At 40.7% G+C, this 11,176-nt stretch overlaps 1 non-coding gene across 1 annotated transcript; it reads left to right on the plus strand.

Moving 5' to 3' along the window:
• Positions 1-10,139: 10,139 nt before the first annotated feature.
• On the plus strand, positions 10,140-10,246 carry LOC141681767 (small nucleolar RNA R71). Its single transcript, XR_012559191.1, has one exon. It is a non-coding gene; the product is annotated as a small nucleolar RNA R71 (small nucleolar RNA).
• Positions 10,247-11,176: the final 930 nt, after the last annotated feature.

Genomic DNA, 11,176 nt, shown 5'->3' on the forward strand with positions numbered 1-11,176 from the left:
TTTTATAATTTTTAAACATTTTTGAATTTAACATCAAACCCATAATAATTCCTTCTAAAATCATAAAAGCATATATATATATTCAAATAAAAATTATAATAATTCTAAAAATACTGGATATTACAATCTACCCCCCTTATAAGGATTCCGTCCTCGGAATCAGCATAAGAGAGCACTAGGGATCTTCTGGTCAACTTTCCAATCTTACATACATAACTTTTCTCAAAATTTCAAATAATACTGAAATTCCTTATGCCATATAGTTATCACGGAAGCTTCACTCTGCACCAGTGCTCCATCTACATCCTTTGACAAATTTCTCAATAGAATTACCTTTACTGATTGTGAGAAAGAAGAATAGATAGAAAGAAAAAGAAAAAGAAAAAGAAAGAGATAAAGAGATAAATAGAGAGAGGATAAAGAAACAATCTGACTTCGTTATACACTACTAATATTGTTATCGCATTGCAATCCACTGTTGCTATAGGTAATCCCATCACATAGCCTTACTTTGACTTGACTAAGATAACTCAACCCAACTTGATTGGCATACCTTCGCATATTTGAGATAATAAAATCATGAAATTTCAAAGAGAAAAGAATTTCGTATCATAACGGGTGTCCCACCATTGTGGTTACCAAAATCTGAGTTATTGAGAAAGTATTGTTGAAATGAAAAAAAATAACTGAGAGATCAATATGATCAAATGAACTTGGTATTGCGTGTCCAAATTAAGACACTACTAAGGGTTGTTAACCTTCTTGTAGTCAAAACTGAAAAGGTTTCCAAATTGATATTTCAGGAGAAAATAAAATCCAGACAATAAAAAATCTGGCACGACTAAACGAGTGTTAGGGAATATATCCTCTAATAGATACCTCTTTTTGAGAGATGTTAAAAGAAGTTATAGAAAGAGAAGGTATTAACAAGGTCTTAATACTTATCTTCTATTTGAACTTTTCTGTTGACTCGTCATCTGATTCTAGACACTTCTTCATGTTCTGTGGATATCGATAATCTTTGTCGTCGTCGAATCGTAGTACCCTCTAAAGATTCCATAATAGAAGTTTGCAGCTGCCAGAAGTTTGGTCTAGCTCAATGTTAGGGCGAAAACACGCGCTAATAACACACGCAAGTATACGCGTTCGCAAGTAATATAGAATACTTTCTAGTTCGTTCCCACAGTGACTCAGACTAATTATGTTCAATTAAACTCACTCACCAATGTATGATTAGTTATCAATGTTAAGACAATAACACTTAGATTTTGATTATCTAATTATTAACTACAATTAACTACTAAAATTAACCACTTAATTAACACTTCGAATTAACAATATTAAAACACTCATGAGATCACAACTTCATTACTACTTCCTTCAATAGTCATTGTTATTAACCTTAGCATGCAACAGTGATGATATTAATCGAATAACACGAAACTGATAAAAGCCAACTTTCATTGTACTAATACCATTCTACCAAACATCCACAATTAAGATAGAAGTTGAATAGGCATCAATTATGTTGAGTCCCTATATGTCTACAGAAATTGACAACATAATGATTTAAGCACAAGTTATTCCTTTTGATTATACAGGGCGAATAAAACGGTTAGAGTTACCCACTAATCATGCAACATCATACATGAACCTATGCTAGCATGGCAAGTTCTAAATCTCGAGATCCACCGTCGCTTCACAAGAGATTAACACCCTATCTTATATGTTCGCGACGCACATAAGATGAATACGCACAACCAATACTAGATATCATACAATCATCACATACTAAGGTATTAAACAACTAACTAGAGAATTCTATAGTAAATCCGTTACGACCCCATGATCACGATTAGCCCATGTTAGCACTTATCGTCATCATGGGTTCATATGAAAACATGATAAATAAACACAAGAGAATAATAACTAAACTAATTATATTAAACCAGAGTACGTCACAAGAGTAAATAGGTTCAAAGCAAGAAAACTAGCATCCAACGTTACAACGAAATAAAGAATCACAAGAAAATATACTTCCTCTTAATTGCGGTGTGCTAAAACAGTCTTCTTCCTTATCTCCTTCTCTCATTGCTTGATACAACGATTCCAACCTTAGTGAAAACGTCTCTGAATCTACTTATATAGAAGTCCAATAAAACTCAGATTACACAGAAGTCGGAAGCCAAACAGAAATAGAAGTCTAAAATAATTTATCTTTTTTCCCGACCCTGCGCGGCAGGGCCGCTCAGCATAGCTGAGCGGGCGCTCAACTTCCTGCGCGACCGCTCAGCATAGTTAAGCGGGCGCTCAGACCCCTACTGGATTTTTTCTGAGTTTGCTCCGTTTCTTCGCTGTAATCTGCTTCTCTCTTCCCTCTCGTAATGCTAAACATGTGCCAAGGCTTATTCCTGATGATTACTCCCCCAAAATGAAACTATTACCCTGAAATGCACAAACACTAGAAAAACGCATCAAATCACAAAATACTTGATTTCAAGACACCAATTTAAGCTATTTTAAGACGTTCTAAGTGGTATAAAATGCCACTTATCACACCCCCAAACTTAAATCGATGCTTGTCCTCAAGCGTCACAGACTCAAAAACAAATAAAAACATGCATGAATGCAATCTATATGAAATGCAGCGATCCCCCTTACTTCGACCAAACCAACCAACTTACAACATCTCCACAAATGCAATTAGGCGACTAAAGAGACATCAAATCATGCAAACGAACATACAGCCAGAAACGTGGTGTGTGCAGATGCTTAACAGATATGCTTCGGAACTAGACCAATTATTATGACTCAACTATCATCAAGGCAATCACATGATTATACAAAGAATAAAAATTCTAGGCACAAAGTGACTTATAACACTACAAGAATTCTGGAGCTTATTACGGAATCATGCTTTTTATTCATAACAGTAATGCTTATTTGACCGTGCAATGAGTGAGGTCCACAAAAGACTTATACAATGGTATCCATGTAGCGAGCGTTAGGTTAGTGGATCCCAAACTCTAAAAGCCTTAGGTCACTAGGCACAAAGTCCCCTAAGAACTTAATAACTCGAATACCAAAGAGCCCACTCGTGATCAATTATGCATAAACACATACTTTTTTTTTCTTTTTCCTATTTTTTCTTTTTCTGTTTTTTTTCTATTTTTTTCTTCTCTTTTTTTTTTCAAAATTTCTGAGCAAGTGCGTTTCGCTCCATCTTGCTCAACCCTAGACTACTCGCAGAAACATACGAGCCGGCTACTAGCCATTTGACGCCTAGCCACACTTAGCAACGAATTCCATTTTTTCTTTTTCATGCCTTTATCACTAAGAACCCATTATAAAATTCTAAGCATAATAAATAGATTAACCTCGAAAACAATCAGATCATAACAACAATCTAGTCCTTAAGCATTCTCTAAGACTTAGTGAAAATACAAGTGCTTCTAGCATGCATATCAACCTACATGACCCAATGTCACTTTAATGCTATCACTACACTCGCATCAACATCACAAATCAGTCGGTAAATCATCGCAAAAGGAATCATGGCATATGCATGAGCTACATGATATGATAAACAAATAAAACTAAATAAAGATAATAAAAAAAAACTCTATGGCAAAATATTATGCAACTATATGAACTAACTATCATGAATATGCAGCTATATGATACACACACAAAATATTCCGTAACTACCACCCCCACACTTAAAATCTTCACTGTCCCCAGTGAAGGTAGTAGAAAGGAACACAGGGTATACCTACTCGGAGTCATCATCATCATCACCCTCAGTGGGTGGAGTATCAGGCAGCGGATACGCAGAGTCCTCACCAAAAACTGGCCACTGGATGTCAGCTCCAAGGCCTCGAAAAGCAGTCCCTAGCGCAAGGGTGAGCTCCTGAGCAAACCTACTCTGCGTCTCATACATAGCATCCATCCGCCGTGACAGCCTCCTATACTGGGCATCAGTCATCCCAGTACCCTCCTGAGCTCTCGAAGAACCAGCCTCATCACGCCTCGGCCTCGCCATAGTAGCACCTCGTGCTAGACACCCTCCTGGAAGATGATAACCCAACCCATGCTCCTCGGGCTCACCACCGGTCCAATCTTGCATCCCATTCAGAGTCCCAGAATCAATAGGAGCGGTCGGCAACTGCAATTGCTCATGAGACGGCCAGTTCACTCCCACTGCTCGGCAAAGCTTCGTAATCATGGATGCATAAGGGATGTTCATGTGCTTAGCTCCCCTCAAAAACTTCAGAATCCCTTGGTAGATGAACTCACCAAGGTCCACATAGTACTCCTCATTCAAAATTCCCTACAACAACTGTGCTCTCTCAACTGTGACCTCATGTGCATGCGAAGATGGCAGAATATTAGTACAAATAAACGCATTCGATGCACGGGCATAACTGTTTATTGCGATCGCCGGAAAGTGACGATACTCATTAGTTCCAGTCTTGAAAGTCCACACTATGCCCGCCCTACAGAGAGGAGCATAAATCAAATCCAAGTCAAAATCCTCAGCAGTTTTCTCGTTCCAGTTCTCCTCCGTGGGTTTCCTCTCTCACTACCCAATCACACGGCGAATCGCCGCTGGGTGATAATCAACCGTCATCCCCCGGACCACAGAAAACCCATTCTTCTCGGCCTTCGCGTTCGCATAGAACTCGCGAACCACGCTCATAGGCACTGCTTCAGGCGACTCATAGAAAGCTATCCACCCCTTCTCTGCAATCATAGGTAGCAACTCACCATCCCTCCCCGATGGCAAAAATCCTCTCTCCTTCAGAATCGGCTTCCCCAAAAGCCTAGTGTACTCCTCCTCCGCAGCCCTGTCATTCAACCGAGGCCTCGCAGCAGTACCCCTCGAAGAATCAGCCGTAGGAACAGTGTTGCTGCTATCAATAGTCCTTGCTCTCTTGGGTGCCATTGAATCTGAATAAAAGTGCTTGAGAATTTTGTTTTTGTGTTTGGGAGAGAGTTTGAGTGTAGAAGTTGTGTGGGAGATATGTGGGATAGGTGTATGTATATATAGGGAATGTATTAGGGTATAATTTGAATAGGAGTGGGTTTATGGGTAAAAATCATGGGAAAATGGGGAATAGGTCGTGGGTTTTATGGCTGAATTTTGTGTTTTATTTTTCTGATTTTTTTTGGTATTTTTATTGACTTAAAAAAAATTCTGGCAGCCGACCCCTGAGCAGTCGCTCAGCTTGCTGAGCGGGCTCTCAGGGGGTCACTGGAAAAAAAATTTTAAAGCCCGGTTTTTCTGGTTTTTTTGTGGTTTTGGATAGGTTATTAACTTCTAAGGATTCCTGTAACAACAAATCATGGGTTGCCTCCCACGCAACGCTTCTTTTTCATCAGTAGCTTGACGTTGCGTACCTTCCTCAAGTTGACAACAAAACGACACTAACCACTTCTCGGTTTGCCGTGTCTCCATAGTAGTGCTTCAAACGCTGACCATTAACCTTGAATGCTTGGTCCGGATCATTCTCAAAAATCTCCACCGCTCCATGTGGAAACACAGTTTTGACAATAAAAGGCCCAGACTACCTTGATTTGAACTTCCCAGGAAAAAATTGAAGACGAGAGTTGAATAAGAGAACTTGTTGCCCCGACACGAATAACTTAGGATGTAGCTTCCTATCGTGCCACCTCTTCACTTTTTCCTTGTACATTTTGTTGTTCTCGTATGCTTGGAGTCGAAATTCATCAAGTTCATTTAGCTGAAGCATTCTCTTCTTACCAGCTGCATCTAGATCCAGGTTCAACTTTTTCAATGCCCAATAGGCCTTATGCTCAAGCTCCGCACGTAAATGACATCCCTTACCATACACCAGTTGAAACGGGGACATACCAAGTGGAGTTTTGTATGCTGTCCTGTAAGCCCAAACAGCTTCATCGAGCTTTAAAGACCAATCTTTCCTTGACGGACAAACAACCTTCTCTAGAATGCGCTTGATCTCTCTGTTAGATACTTTCGCTTGACCATTTGTTTGCGGATGATAGGCAGTAGCAACTCGATGATTCACATTATAACGCTGCATCATAGAAGTGAACTTACGGTTGCAGAAATACGACCCTTTATCACTTATGATTACCCGAGGCGTTCCAAACCTTGTGAAGATCTACTTATGAAGAAAAGTCAACACTGCCTTTGCATCATTTGTTGGTAGAGCTTTGACTTCTACCCATTTTGAGATATAATCGACTGCCAGCAAGATGTACTGATTGTTGCAGGATGAGACAAAAGGCCCCATGAAATCGATTCCCCAAACATCAAAGACCTCGACTTCAAGCATCACATTTAACGGCATCTCATCCTTTCTCGTCAAATTTCCCACTCGTTGGTAATGATCACACCTTAAAACAAACTGATGAGCATCCTTAAACAAAGTAGGCCAGAAAAAACCTGCTTGCAGAATACGAGCTGCCGTCTTCTCACTACCATAGTGTCCATCATAAACTGTGGAGTGGCAGTCTCTTAATATCCCCTCCGTCTCACAGAACGGGATACATCTCCTGATGATCTGGTCAGCTCCCTGTCTAAACAAGTATGGTTCATCCCACATATACCACTTCACCTCATGCAGAAACTTCTTCTTTTGAGATGAGGTCAAATTAGGAGGCATTATATTGCTTACAAGATAGTTTACAATATCTGTAAACCATGGCTCTTCCTCCTGAACTGCGAACAACTGCTCATCCGGAAAAGACTCATTGATCAATGTCTTATCTTGTGAAGTAGATTCGGGATTCTCCAATCTAGAGAGATGGTCAGCTACTTGATTCTCTGTACCTTTACGATCCTTGATCTCTAACTCAAATTCCTGAAGTAAGAGCACCCAATGAATGAGTCTCAGCTTCGAATCCTTCTTGGAAACCAAATAGCGAATGGCCGCATGATCTGTGAATACTGTCACTTTTGTCCCAAGCAGATAAGATCGAAATTTCTCGAAACCAAAGACTATAGCCAAGAGCTCCTTCTCAGTAGTGGTGTAGTTCATTTGGGCCCCGTTTAAGGTCTTGCTAGCATAGTAAACCACATGAAAGAGATTATTCTTGCACTGCCCAAGAACTGCGCCTACCGCATAATCACTCGCATCATACATCATCTCAAAAGGCTCTGTCCAATCCGGTGCTGTAATAACTGGCGCAGTGATTAAACTCTTCTTGAGAGTCTCGAATGCCGTCAAACATTCATCATCAAATTTGAAAAGCAAATCTTTCTCCAGCAAATTGCACAACGGCTTAGATATCTTCGAAAAGTCCTTGATGAACCGCCGATAAAAACCCGCATGACCAAGAAAACTACAAATTCCTTCACAGAAATAGGTGGTAGAAGATTTTCAATGACTCTCACCTTGGCTTTATCCACCTCCAGACCCTTGCTAGAGACCTTATGCCCAAGAATTATGCCTTCACGCACCATAAAATGACATTTTTCCCAATTGAGCACCAAATTAGTTTCCACACACCTTTTGAGCACGGCACGAAGATTATTCAAACATTCATCATACGAATGTCCAAAGACGGAGAAGTCGTCCATGAACACCTCAACATTATTCCCAATCATGTCAGAGAATATAGCCATCATACATCTCTGAAAAGTGGCCGGTGCGCCACATAACCCAAACGAAACTCTGCGAAAAGGAAACGTGCCAAATGGACAAGTGAATGTAGTCTTTTCTTGATCCTCTGGTGCAATACAAATCTGATTATACCCTGAGTAACCATCCAGAAGACAATAATACTCATGACCAGCCAACCTATCAAGCATCTGATCAATAAATGGAAGAGGGAAGTGATCCTTCCTTGTGGCCTTGTTCAACTTTTGGTAATCCATGCATACTCTCCATCCTGTAACTGTTCGAGTGGGGATGTGCTCATTCTTCTCATTTGCTACCACACTGATACTTCATTTCTTAGGCACACATTGCACAGAGCTCACCCAAGAACTATCAGAAATAGGATAAATGATGCCTGCATCCAGCCATTTTAGAATTTCTTTCTTCACCACCTCCTTTATGATAGGATTAAGTCTGCGCTGCTGCTCAACAGTTGGCTTACTACCCTCCTCTAGCAGAATCTTATGCATGTAGTATGAAGGGCTGATCCCTTTGATGTCTCCTATGGTCCATCCAATAGCTGATTTGAATTCTCTCAAAATCCTTAAGAGCTTGTCCTCCTCACTACCTGAAAGGTCAGATGCAATAATAACAGGTAAAGTAGATTCATCACCTAAAAAAGCATACCTCAAATGTTCAGGTAATGGCTTAAGCTCCAAGGTAGGTGCTTCCTCAATTGATGGTTTGAGCCTTCCTTCAACATTCTTGAGGTCAGAAGTACCAAGAGATTCAAACGGTATGTCCAGCTTTCGCCTCCAGGGAGAAGCATTAAGATATTGTAATTGCTTGTTGCCATCTTCATCATCACTGTCAAAATCCCCCACTAAGGCCTTTTCTAATGCATCAGACATTAGCATATGATCGAGTTCTGAAGTAACCGCAGAATCAATCACATCAACTTTTAAGCACTCCTCATCATCTGTAGGGAATTTCATTGCTTTGAATACATTGAAGGTCACATCCTGATCCTGCACCCGCATAGTAAGTTCACCTTTCTGCACATCTATCAAGGTACGACCAGTAGCCAAGAAAGGTCTTCCCAAGATTATGGGAATCTTCTTATCTTCCTCGAAATCCAGAATAACAAAGTCTGCAGGAAAGAAGAGCTTATCTACCTTGACTAGCACATCCTCCACCATGCCTCTTGGGTAAGTAATAGAACGATCAGCCAATTGTAGAGACATGTAGGTGGGTTTTGGATCAGGCTAATCCAACTTTTTAAAGATCGACAATGGCATCAGATTGATGCTAGCTCCCAAATCACAAAGGCACTTGTCGAACGACAACTTTCCAATGGTGCAAGGAATGGTGAAGCTACCTGGATCTTTAAGCTTTGGAGGTAACTTTTGCTGCAGCACAGCGCTGCATTCTTCTGTTAGAGCAACGGTCTCAAGGTCATCCAGTTTCACCTTCCTTGAAAGAATACTCTTCATAAACTTTGCATAACTAGGCATTTGCTCCAGAGCCTCAGCGAAAGAAATATTGATGTGAAGTTTCTTGAACACCTCCAGAAACTTACCGAACTGCTTATCCAGCTTTTGTTGTTGCAATCTCTTAGGGAAAGGTGGTGGAGGATAGAGCTATTTCTCCCATGTATTACCCTCAGGCAAAGTATGTTCAACAATAGTCTTCCTTGGTTCTGCCACTTTCTCCTTTTGCTTAGCTTCTTCATCTCCAACTTCAGCTTCTCCTTCTTTTGCCTTTTCAGCATCAACAACTTTCCCAGACCTTAAGGTAATAGCCTTGACTTGCTCTTTAGCTTCCTTCCTGCCTGGTACTTCCGTGTCACTGGGAAGTGTTCCAGGCTGATGATTGAGCACTGCATTGGCTATTTGACCGATTTGATTTTCTAAGGTCTTGATCGAAACCGCCTGACTCTTGCACAATAGCTAAAGTTCCTCAAAATCAACACTAGTGGGTACAGCTGCACTTCCCTATTGAGGATATGATTGCCTTTGAGCATACTGCTATGGTTGCTGGAATCCAGGTGGATTGAACTGTTTACTCACACCTTGCTGATATGGCGGCTGAATAGCATTCTGATTATTACCCCAGCTGAAATTTGGATGATTTCTGTTGTTAGGATGATACGTAGTTGGCACAGGCTGCTGTTGTCGCTGATAATTGTTCACATACTGAACAGATTCGTTGACGAGAGAACACTGATCCGTAGCATGAGAACCTGCACAAAGCTCACAGACCATAGCTATTTGATTGACTCCATAGGTAGCTAGAGAATCGACCTTCATAGACAGCGCTTGGAGCTGCGCTGCAATAGCGGTGGCTGCATCGACTTCTAGAATACCTGCTACCTTCCCAGGCATCATCCTCTGGGTTGGGTTTTGATGTTCATTTGCAGCCATAGTCTAAATAAGATTATAAGCCTCAGTATAGCTTTTGGCCCACAAGGCACCTCCAGCTGCTGCATCGAGCATGGGCCGAGATTGGGCCCCCAAACCATTATAGAAACCAGTGATCACCATCCAATCGGGCATTCCACGATGTGGACACTTTCTCAACATTTCCTTGTAGCGTTCCCAAGCTTCGCACATAGATTCTGTAGGTTGCTGCGCAAACTGAGTAAGAGCACTCCTCATAGCAGCAGTCTTTGCCATTGGATAAAACTTCACCAGAAACTTTTGTGCAAGATCTTGCCAAGTACTGATGGACCCAGCTGGTTCAGAATGTAACCAGTCCTTAGCTTTGTCCCTCAGTGAGAATGGGAAAAGCCTCAGCTTGATAGCCTCATCAGTCACGCCATTATATTTGAAAGTACTGCAGATCTCGACAAAATTCCTTATGTGCATGTTGGGGTCTTCAGTCGCAGCACCTCCGAAAGAAACAGAATTCTGTACCATCTGAATAGTGTCCGGCTTGATTTCAAAGGTGTTAGCTTGAATAGCCGGATGAAGAATGCTTGACTGAATGTCATCAATTTTAGGCCGAGAAAAGTCCATAAGAGCTGGATCGGCCTGAACAATAAGATCACCCATGATTACTGGTTCTTTCTGCTCACTTCCTGAATCCGAATCTTCAAAATCTATCTTCTCCGGAATATCAAGAACTTCATTTGTCTCCTCAGCTGTATCTAAAGTCCTCTTGCGAGTACGAGAACGAGTTTGCATAAACGCTCGCTAAAGTACCTGAAACACAATTGGAAATAATAAGTAACAAAAACGTCTTAATCACTGAGTCCTAACGACCAATGATGGTAAGTACATAAACTAAACAAATACGCCGAGTCCCCGGCAGCGGTGCCAAAAACTTGTTAGGGCGAAAACACGCGCTAATAACATACGCAAGTATACGCGTTCACAAGTAATATAGAATACTTTCTAGTTTGTTCCCACAGAGACTCAGACTAATTATGTTCAATTAAACTCACTCACCAATGTATGATTAGTTATCAATGTTAAGACAATAACACTTAGATTTTGATTAACTAATTATTAACTACAATTAACTACTAAAATTAACCACTTAATTAACACTTCAAATTAACAATATTAAAACACTCATGAGATCACAAC

Source organism: Apium graveolens, chromosome 8, assembly GCF_009905375.1.
Source record: "Apium graveolens cultivar Ventura chromosome 8, ASM990537v1, whole genome shotgun sequence".
Taxonomy (NCBI): domain Eukaryota; kingdom Viridiplantae; phylum Streptophyta; class Magnoliopsida; order Apiales; family Apiaceae; genus Apium; species Apium graveolens.